Source organism: Gymnoscopelus microlampas (genome assembly GCF_963454915.1).
Source record: "Gymnoscopelus microlampas genome assembly, chromosome: 16".
NCBI classification, from domain to species: Eukaryota; Metazoa; Chordata; class Actinopteri; order Myctophiformes; family Myctophidae; genus Gymnoscopelus; species Gymnoscopelus microlampas.
In genome coordinates, this window is record NC_139953.1 from 47,819,247 (window position 1) to 47,831,251 (window position 12,005).

The following is a 12,005-nucleotide window of genomic DNA, read 5'->3' on the forward strand; positions in this document are numbered from 1 at the left end:
AGACACAGAGGTGGAACTCGCACACTCGGAAGATTTGTCTGCGCGTTGTATGTGCGCACGCACGCACGCACGCACGCAGACATACTCTCTTTCTCTCTCTCTCTCTCTCTCTCTCTCTCTCTCCCTCCCTCCAGAGCATCTGTTCAGTAATGTTCTCTTTCCCCTTTTCACTCTGTCTGGTCCCTTTTGTGTTAACCCATTAAGACCTGGAACTGTGTCATTTTTAGATTTGAGCTAAAAAGCATTATTTTACACTTTGGGCTATTCAAAAATAGCAGATATACAAGCTCATAGCGCGGCACCGAGTGCCGCGCTATGAGCTTGTAGATCTGCTATTTTTGAAAATTTGTGAAAATGTGTGCAAATCTTTGAATATATATATTTTTAAAAGCGAACATTTTTAACTCAAATCTTTGCTTCTGGGGGTGTCCCTGGAACAAAACATTTTGATGGGGGTCGGCGGCCAAATACATATAATTTTGGGGGTCCTTGACATGAAAAAGATTGAGCACCACTGATATAGAAACATACGTTTTTCAGAAAACTGTTGAGATTTAGGAGACGTGTAGAATCGGCTTCAGGTCTCAATGGGTTAATGTCACACACGCACACACACACACACACACAGACACACACACACACACACACACACACACACACACACACACACACACACACACACACACACACACACACACACACACACACACACAGAGACAGTAGACTGCTTTAACCTTTAAATAAGGCCACATCCTTCAGCAGCAAATATCACAAACCCAGAGAGAGGGAGAGAGAGAGAGAGAGAGATGAAACCAGACACGTGATGGGAGTCGGATTTGAACCTGCGTCATCACGTAGTAACGAGGAGCATGTGAGGACCAGGAAAACGGTCCTCACAATGTATATTTCTTCAAATTCTACTATACTTGGTCCTCGCAAGTATAGTAATACAGACACACGCACGCACGCACGCACGCACGCACGCACGCACGCACGCACGCACGCACGCACGCACGCACGCACGCACGCACGCACGCACGCACGCACGCACGCACGCACACACACACACACACACACACACACACACACACACACACACACACACACACACACACACACACACACACACACACACACACACTAGGGCACTGACCAAAACTCCCCCTGTCTCTCCTCTTTAAATGATATAGTGTTCTCTCTGTCTCTTTCTGCTTTTTACAAACACACACAAAAAAAGAAAATCCACAAGCTGCCAGTGGACAAAATCAATGCAGAGAAACAGGAGTTATTTCACCATGAAGGGCTTATGGGTTTTGAAGACAAATAAAGTCCAGGCTTCAAAAGGTTGTTTTTCTGAACTTTTGGTTTAGCTGTGAGCCTTAACCCATTAAGACCTGGAACTGTGTCATTTTTAGACTTGAGCTAAAAAGCATTATTTTACACTTTGGGCTATTCAAAAATAGCAGATCTACAAGCTCATAGCGCGGCACCGAGTGCCGCGCTATGAGCTTGTATATCTGCTATTTTTGAACAATCGTGAAAATGTGTGCAAATCTTTGAATATATATATTTTTAAAGCGAACATTTGTAACTCAGATCTTTGCTTCTGGGGGTCCCTGGAACAACATATGTTGATGGGGGTCCGTGGCCAAATACATATAATTTTGGGGGTCCTTGACATGAAAAAGATTGAGCACCACTGATATAGAAACATACGTTTTTCAGAAAACTGTTGGGATTTAGGAGACATGTAGAATCGGCTTCAGGTCTTAACGGGTTAAATGAGCGATGGTTTGAGGAACGCTGTTGTTTAGCTGGATTTGAGCTCAGTGTGACTAAACCAACGCCACTCGGTCTGGACTGAGGCTGGTCAGAGACCAGCTTTAAATCAGGTCAAGGAAAACTGTGTATGTGAAATAGATGATTTATTGAATATATTATTAGACAGAAATGTAAACAGTAGGGGGAAGTATAGGTGAATTAATTTCATATGATCACAATTAGTGAATTATCTTGTCTATCTTGTCTATCGTGCGCGTGTGTGTGTGTGTGTGTGTGTGTGTGTGTGTGTGTGTGTGTGTGTGTGTGTGTGTGTGTGTGTGTGTGTGTGTGTGTGTGTGTGTGTGTGTGTGTGTGTGTGTGTGTGTGTGTGTGTGTGTGTGTGTGAGAGTCAGGGGCGGACTGGCCATTTGTCATACCGGGCATATGCCCAGTGTTCCAGTGGGCTACAAAAAAAGAAAGAAAAGAAACCATTTCTTAAAAATCATTACGGTCATTTCCGGGTCGTGCGGCCCAATTATTAGTTACTGTAATGTTTGGGCTGGGTGGCCTCTAAGTGGAGAGGGCCATTCCTTCAGTAGCACCGGCTCACAGAGCTGAGAGAGAGACATCACATGATTGGCCCCATAGGCGGCAGGTGAGCCTGACAATTGGGAAGGCTAGGAGATCTGGCATGAGGCTGGGGGGGGGTCGGAAAATTGCGGTATAGAGTTTCTGCTATCTGTGCGCTGGTTGTGGTGGGCCGGTCTGGGCCAAAATGCCAGGGCCGAATTTTGGCCCCAGTCCTCTGTGTGTGTGTGTGTGTGTGTGTGTGTGTGTGTGTGTGTGTGTGTGTGTGTGTGTGTGTGTGTGTGTGTGTGCGTGTGCGTGCGTGCGCGTGCGTGCGTGCGTGCGTGTGTGTGACGTCATGTTTGATGAGGTCATTTTTCAGTCAGCTTGACTTAAAAGCTGATTAAAGCTGTGAGGAGCATTAGTCAAAGAGAAGAGAGCCTCACACACATAGAAAGATAAACCCTTACAACTTCATATTCTGCTGTAATCACATCATAAACATTCCTGGACTTTAAAGACAGACATCACTGGTTGAAGACACCCCAGAACCACTTGTTAAGAGACCTATAAGAGACCAAACGTATCTGTCAATAGTTGTATATCTGAAATGGTTAATCAGTTCAGAAATCATGAGTGGAAAGAAGAATATGAAGCAAAGACAGAGGATGAAGTTAAGCAGATGATCCAGGAGAGACAAGTGAAGATTCAGGAGGTCAAACACTCAGTAGAGATCAGCAGGAAAGATGCAGACACAGTGATAGCAGGCAGTGTGCAGGTCTTCACTGCTCTGATCAGCTGTATTGAGAGGAGCCAGGCTGAGCTCATTGATGTGATTGAAGAGAATCAGAAAACAACAGAGAAACAGGCTGAAGGCTTCATCGATGAGTTGCTAAATGAAATCACTCAGTTAGAGAAGAGAAGCTCTGAGCTGAAGCAGCTCTCACACACTGAAGACCACCTCCACCTCCTCCAGAACTTCACCTCCATCAACACCCCTCCACCCACCAAGGACTGGACAAAAGTCAATGTCCATCAGTCTTCATATGTGGGGACTGTGAGGACAGCTGTGGCTCAGCTGGAGAAGACACTCAGTCAGGAGATGAAGCTGTTTGATGTTGATCTGAGGAGGATCCAACAATATGTAGTGGATGTGACTCTAGACCCTGATACAGCAAATCCCTACCTCATCCTGTCTGAGGATGGAAAACAAGTGAGTGATGGAGACATAAAGAAGAATCTCCCAGACAACACAGAGAGATTCTCACTATGTGTCAATGTCTTAGGAAAACAAAGCTTCTCGTCAGGAAGGTTTTACTATGAGGTTCAGGTTAAAGGGACTGAGTGGGATCTAGGTGTGGCCAGAGAGTCCATCAACAGGAAGGAAATCATCACAGCGATCCCCAACAATGGTTACTGGTGTATAGGGTTGAGGAATAGAAATGAGTACAAGGCATGGGCTGACCCTGATGTCCTCCTCCCTGTAAGAAAGGAGGTCCAGAAAGTGGGAGTGTTTGTGGATTATGAGGAGGGTCTGGTCTCCTTTTATGATGTGGAGGTCAGAGTTCATCTCTACTCTTTCACTGGCTGCACCTTTACTGAGAAACTATATCCATTGTTCAGTCCCTGTTTTAATGCTGGTGGTACAAACTCTGCTCCTCTGATCATCTCTCATGTCAACATGGACGCTGATCTTCATGGGACGGAGGGAACATCCCCCCTCCACCTTCAAAAAGAAGAAAAACATTACGTTGCTCCCTCCCAGTAAATTATTTTAGAAATACATTATGCATATATTCAATATAAGCCGAGTCCACGCGTGCATTAATGAAACAAATACATTAAAATACATAAATAAATAAAAAAGTGCATTTAAGGACAGTACTCGAGCCTCGCAGTACATGTCTTTTCACTGACCTAAACGGTGATGTGCATCTGAGTGATAGAAAAAAAAGGTGCAAATGTCACCATTCAGATTTTTTTTCCCCACAACTCGCACCCCCATCAAGACGGCACACACACACACACACACACACACACACACTATTGATAGAAGAAACATTAAGCAACAATACAGAGACATAAGAAGACATGTTATCATACATATGTGATCCAATTATATGTTACAATAATGTTCACTTTGATAAGAACAATATTACAACATAAATGTTCTCTCTCCAGTTCACAGCCTGAATGCTTTCGGTTCATTGGTCCGTGGCAGGTGGGCGGGGCTTAAGCCATGTCATTGTTATTCCGCAAACACCATTTTCAATGTGATCGTTCCATCTCATGAATGCAAAGAGTCCCATTTGTTAAAGATGTGTATGTTTTGAATGGTTTTCAATAGAAGCACCAGGTATTGATGCTATGCTGGATGTGTGATGAGGACCTGAGTGTCTATTATGCTCTGTGTTCACAGCTGGGTTTTTGATTCTGGCCGCATGAGATCTTTTCAACTCTGGTTGTGTTGATGAGTGTTTTAGAAGAGCTCCTTGTGTTTCTATCTGGGCCAAAACTGGTCTTAGAAGTGTTGAAGTGTAGACAGAGTCTCACCACTGGTTGTACATTTAACATTCTAATAGTATTCACTCCTTGATACATGTCCTGGTGTGAAGCCAGTCAGTTCAGGGTTTTGATTCATTTCTCCAGATATCTCTGTATTGTGTTTACCAGTGTGGATCTAAGGATGTTTGCATTGTTCCCCAGCTGTCTGACTGCTCTGTAAGAGACACAGTTCTCTCTTTATGAATTACTGACAGTACAGCCTCTGACCAGCTCTTTGGGTGAGTCATTTCCATCAATCTAACTATATAAATGGCGACCAACTTCCGCACCCTCGGTGTCCACACCCCACAGCTCTGTTATCGACTAAACAACGCACCGCCAGACCACATGTCGCCAACTGACTCGCCACGCCGGCCGCGCTGAATTTACGCCTCGCGTAGGGGACATCTCACTGCTCAATACACCTTTTCCACCGCGCAACATAATTAATTCTACTCACCAAATGTCGGACAAAACGGAAGGGGAGGCAGCTTCGTACCGTTTACCGTGCGCACGACCTCATCACCACAACAGCACGCAGCCGCTGCGGGTTTTTTTTCCTTTTTTTCCAAACTTTTTTTTTGGTCACCATTTTCTCCAGGCACCATTTCTGGTGTAACGTCGGGTGTTTCTTTTCACCAGCCAATCACCTTTCACGTTGCCACGTCCGTTGCCACGTCGCGCTGACGTACGCTAAACAAGCGCTGCCGTGCGCACAATGCAAACGAGCCCAAAGGCGCGCCAAAATCAGCCGACCATTGCTTAGACACAAAGTCAGACCTGGCAACGCAGCCTACGCCAATCATGTGTGAGAGATCTACAAGCTATGGGGCAGAGACGCCACCGTATCTTAGCAACAACTACAGCGCTCACTCTCATTGGTCGTGTCACGCTAAGAGCAGTCTCCAGACAATGGCATCGCAGACAGCTTGCTGTTACTGCTGTAGCCATCACAGGCAGTTGCAGCACGACGGACAGGGCGCTGTGATAGCTGCCATGTCGCTAACGCTAACCTGGTTGTCATGCCTGCAGCGGCTGTGCAATCACTTTGTCAACAATGCACGTTCGTGTGGTGAATGTCTATATTGCTGCTCAGTTCGTCCATTGTAGATGGTGTATGTTTGTGTGTGTCTTCTGGAGAACTATGTCGCTCCACAGCAACTACAGTAACTAACGTAATGGCAGGACCGCCCCGTGCAACAGATGTTAGGCTGCATTATGGTCATGTAGTAATTTCAGATAATTTCGCTCCGATTAGAGCAGTGTTTATCAACCATTTCACGCCGCCCCCCCCCCCCCCCCAAATACACGTACTTGATCTGGGACCCCCCCATTCTGTTTGACTCCGTTCCACAAGTAAATATTGTGAAAATAGCCGATCTACAAGCTCGAAACGCCTCACGTTCAGAGGCTTTGTAAGCTTGGAGATCGGCTATTTTCTACATGATTGCCTCTTTCTTACATTCTTTGCCAATGTGGCCCATGTTTTCATAGCATAGTTTATTGACTACTTCTGTTGCAGAAATGGCCATTTCCTTTACTTTCGGTTTTTTATTGTCTCCGCCAGGCCGAAAGGCATGGCGCAACACTATGTTTCACCCCCTGTCCGTCCGTCTGTGATAGCTAATCTCTCACATCGTTGACTTGATCGCAGCAAAATAACAGCCCGATGTGGAGAGTCAGTGAGAGCTGGATAAACGACGTAAAATGTGTCAAAAGGAGTCTGTACGGCTGTCGATCAATGAACACATGACGTTGGTGGGAGAGCAGATATTGTGTCTTTTGGACAAACAGCAGCGTGGTGCTGATGTTTGTTGTGTGAAGCAGCTTAATGTCAGAGTGTTTGTGTTGGAGCGCCTCAGTGCGGCTGCAGAGTTCATGTGCAACCTCTTCCAGAGAGACACACAGACACTAGAAACTCTGCTGGGGAAAAAAAACACTGCTGGGCATTGACTTTCCTATGGACATTGATCTACACACTGCAGGTATATCTGCTACACACACAACATCAAACTACACACTGCAGGTATGATGCAGCGTTTGCATTACAGCCAGCATGCCAGCGTAGTTCCCATATGGTTTCAAGGTGGGCTAAACCATATGGACCCCATGTCAGCAATGTCAGCGGCATCCACTTCAGTCCCAACTGCGATGCCCATGCAGGCTATAAGTAGCTTCTACCTGGCCCTTAGGTGGGCCCCAACTAGCCATGTTTATGTGGGACCAAGGCGGGTCCTAACTGGGTTTGCCCATGCAGGCTTTAACTGGGTTCTACCTGGGCCCTAGGTGTACCCTAACCAACCACAGTGCAGTGCCCATCGCTCCAATTGTTGTGACGTCAGGGCTCTCAATACTGCACATTGGTGGAGGAGGAGGGGCCGCAGGGCGACCGCACACATCGCTGAACCAATGGTAGCCCACGGATGTTTCCTCTGTGGATTTACAATCTGCCCCTCTATGCCACATATCATCCGCACTACAGGGTCTTCACTGACCGAGCCACAGCCCCACTGACCCTCATGACGCTACGCCACTTAAACGTGCGGCAGCATGCGCTGGGTTGCCAGGTTTGCACAGCCTGCGCCAGAAACAAGCAACCACCTTCATGAAAAAAAAAAAAACACCGAAATGGTCCGCAATGTTCCAGGGGTGTCCCCGCGCGTCCCAACACTCCACAGGGGGTCAGTGGACCATCAGGGGGTCCGCGGACCCCCTGTGGACCCCCTGAAACATAACAAATATTATTTCTTCCAATTTTTCCCTTTTTCAAAAAAACATTTCCACAGTTTCACTCCGGCGATTTGGGTCCCCCAATATACACACGGCTGGGCCCCGTGCGCGGCTGGGGTTGAGGGGGGCGTAGCCCCCCGAAACTCTAGTAAGTTATAGTTGAAGACTTCACAAAGTTGAACCTACAGTATTTATACCGGGGAAGTATCTGTCATTTTAGAATTATTCGGCTATTTAAAAATAGCAGATATACCAGCTCATAGCACGGCACTGCTTTTTTTTTTTTTTTTTTTCGTGAAAATGTGTTCAAATCTTTGAATATCTATCTTTTGAAACAACATTTTCTACTCAAATCTTTGCTTCTGGGGGTCCCTGGAACAAAACTTGTTCATGTCAAGGACCCCCAAAATTATATGTATTTGGCTGCGGACACCCCCCATCCCAAAATATTTAGTTTGATACACACACACACACACACACACACACACACACACACACACACACACACACACACACACACACACACACACACACACACGGGGAGGGGGGGGGAGAGAGAGAGAGGCATAGTCAGGCAGGCATAGACAGACAGACAGACAGACAGACAGACAGACAGACAGACAGACAGCGTCAGGTGAATTATAGATGTTGTGTCTTTCAGTTTTGCTCCAGTATGTGATGACCTCTGATTCAACAGGTCAGCTTTGTGACGGCTTTCATATTAAAATATTAAAGCTTATATATTGTGGATCTTTTTTGTTTTTTTTCTTGTTTTCTTTATGTTCAGAACGCAAGATATCGTGATCCGAAGATTTGCTGCTCCGTTCACTTCTTGTTTAACGTATTACTTAAAAAGGCTGTATCTCGGCTCCTGTGTACTTTTTTTTTACTATGTATTTTTGACCCAGACATGCTATTTTCAAAGGCAGACAATTAATGTCAAGGTCGCAATGACCTTAATGGAGATAAATATTCTGTGACTATTTGAAAAGGGTAAGAAAATCGAAAAATCGGCGGCAGTGGGTGCACGCAGCCAGAAATAAGTCTGGCAGTGAGAGAGTTAACCACATGAACCCGAGCGTCCCTATTCAGACAGAGAGCGGTTCCATCCCCAGCTCCTCCTGGATGCACGTCAAAGTGTCCTTGAGCAAGAAGACACTGAACCCCTAACTGCTCCTGGTGAGCAGGTTTATGGTGCCTTTGCATGGTTTCCTCCACTCGCCTGTGTGTGAATGTGTCAAATAATGACAGATATCTGGGTGGGACTGTCCTATGGTGTCATGTACCTGCTGACACCTCTAGATACTGAAACAGACACATTCATTGTGACGCAGGCACTTGTATTAAGATATTACATCATCACCAACATTATGGACATGAGGCACTGAATGAAGGCACACATTCAATCAAACCTGTGAGTTTCACAGACACAGAGTTTTAGCCTGGTATCTGTGATGGATGACCTTTGTGTTTGACCTCTGTTTGACCTTTACCTTTTCCTGCCTGTCACTGAGGACGTTTAGCAGAGCAGCTCATGAATATTCATGAAGTCGTTCAGAGCGCGCTCAGTAGAAAGGCCAGGTGAAAGAAAGTTGACCCGGATCCCAGGGCTCGACTGGCACTCTGGTTCCCATGCACCTCTCTCTTCTGTCCAATAAGGTCACCACACATGTGAACAGTATACCCCAGTACGTCCTGCAAATCATAGTTAGAAATGCTTTTTTTAAATGTTTTAGCAGATGGTTTTATCCAGAGTGAGTTAAAGGGTGAGACCAGAATAAGCAGAGTAAACAGGAACTCTAGTCAACAAACAAGGTAAACAGCAATCTGGGAACACCATCGTCAAATAAAAAGGAAAAACAGCGCCCTCTGCTGTTTTTCCCTTATTCATTTGGCTCTGGGCGGAGCTGTACGGAGGACCCGTGCTCAGGGAAACCGGGGTTTTGGTCTGCCTTCAGCCTTCCACTTCATGTGGTGCGACTATGTTTTCATTCCCACTAACAATATTTCTCCACGGAACACTAATACCATTTCTCCCAGTGAACATGGATGGTTTTGGTTATAAGCCCACTTGTTTCTATGATGAAAGGACAAGTTAAAATGTTAACTAACTTTCCGTGGTTTTGTCGGCTTCGAGGACGCTATTGTTAAATGAGTTTCGGTTTGTTTCCAGTGGGGAACGATGTGTGCTACAATGAAATGTGTCACTGCGAGAAGAAAAAAAAGACCACTTCGCGTAGAACTACGCGATTGGCACGCAATGTGTTAATGTATGTTTTATCCTACTATAATTCTAGTAACCTCTGTCTGTCCGTCTGTAGTGGTGAGTGAGTACTGTAGGTGAAGCTACCCGGTTCTCCTCACTGGCTGGAGCAATTGCTCTGATTTTGCACACAGCCATTGACCATTACCATCTGAACTTAACTGTGAAGCCCGTTTTTCAATTTCATCAAATCTCAGCTTCTTATTAACGTTTATGTGTAAAACACTGTCGCCATGGTTACGGGGCTGCCCAGCTATGGGACAAACTGCCTCCCGGGTTGCCAGATCATGTGCGCATATCCCCCCACGGATGCGTCGACCGGGTATGGTCTAGCAATATAATAATTTATATCTGGCCTGGCCTACTTGTTGTTAAGAGAAGCTAACGGCTAATAACAGAACGAGCTAATGCTGGGGCTGCTTATCTCTCTGCATGGCAGCCCCAGGTTGCCAGGTCGGGAGAGAAACCGGCAACCAGCATTAGCTCGTTCTGTTATTAGCCGTTAGCTTCTCGGAGTTTTAGCGCCTGTTACATTATCATGGGACTCAACAATGAGTACTAGAAGCAAAAAAACAGACTTTGCATTTGTTAAAATAGGCGAATTTGGGCTATCCACAATCCTACTATCATGCCAACGGTGGGGGTCGATAGGGGGATCTGTGGAGTCACGCGATTTTCATTTCTACGTTGGTAAGTGATTTGACGCACATCAAACATAACACTTAAAATGAACGGAATTCTCCTTTAACTAGTTGTACGAACGCTTGTTTTATTGTTTTGGTGTTTTATTGGATCTTGTTTAGTCGATAAAATTATTTGTTTTAGCTCCTGCTCATTTGATTTATCTATTTTGTCTAATCTGTTTAAGAAAGTAGGTAGCTGATATATTGCACTTTTACCTTAGCGCTAGGTATGCTCTTGGTTGCTTGTCTTTGCAGAAAATGCACTTAAGACTTCTGGTGATTAGTAGTTTCGTTCCCTACCTATGTTGATTGCACTTATCGTAAGTCGCTTTGGATAAAAGCGTCTGCTAAATGACTGTAATCTGTAATGTAATGTATATCTGCAAAGTAAATAGTAACTAGTAAGTTTTCAAATAATTAAGTACAAGTACAATATTTGCAAAACTGCACTTAAAGGTAGGGTAAGTGATCGTTTTTGGTTAAAACAAAAAGTATTTTGTTAAAAGGTTAAAATACTATATTATGATAGTAATCATTGCTATAGAGTGTTTGTTCAGTAACAGGAGTCTCCCCGTCTCTCCAGCTCTTTAATAAACAGAAAATACATTTTTCGGTAGGTCAGAGTCAGAGTCATTTTATTTGCCATTTGTAGTGAACTACATTGGAAATGGGGTGCAAGAGCTAAAAAACATTTTAAGAACATTTACAAGACATGATACAAAAAGGTACAAAAAAACATCAACAATTCATAGAAGCATGAGGAAATGCTTCTATGAACCTTATTGTCAAAATCTCAGCCAATCAGGAGAAAGTACCCATTTTTAAGCTTAATTTGTATAGTGTTCCAGTTCCAATTTTGCCTGCTCATTTCTTAGTGTCATCACTTCCAATTTCATTTGTTTAATCTGTATCCTGATTGAGTTCTCTGTCCTGGTTGGATGAAATTGGAAATGAAACTGAAACTGAAACGAAAATGAATTTTCTGCTTAATAAAGAGCTGGAGAGACAAGGAGACTCCTAATACTGAACAAACACTCTATAGCAATGAGTACTATCACAATATAGAGCTATTTAACATGTATTTTAACCAACGCAAATCACTTACCCTACCTTTAAGTACAGCACTTGAGTACATGTACAGTACTTAGTTACTTTCCACCACTGCTGATCACATCCCTGATCACACCCCCGACTGCTCCTTAGGACTTTCACCAACTAGTCCACTAGTATAACCACTAGTCAACCTTGTTGGTACTAGTCGAATAGTTGATTTATTTTATTGTATTCTTTTTTTGCATTGTTTTAATGCCATTACTATTATTATTATCCTCCTGCCTTTATTTTTTTTATCAAAAGGGGGACAAAAGTATGCCCAATAATAGCAATAACCCTCTTTTGAGGATCCTTGGAGACGCTGCTGTGCCAGAAGCACATTATTATTATTTTTCAATAGGTAA

The 12,005-nt window shown here is 44.4% G+C and overlaps 1 protein-coding gene across 1 annotated transcript in view; it reads left to right on the top strand.

The window, feature by feature from the left end:
- The window catches only part of nbas (NBAS subunit of NRZ tethering complex), a 250,929-nt gene that overhangs the window by 197,877 nt on the left and 41,047 nt on the right, over positions 1–12,005 (top strand).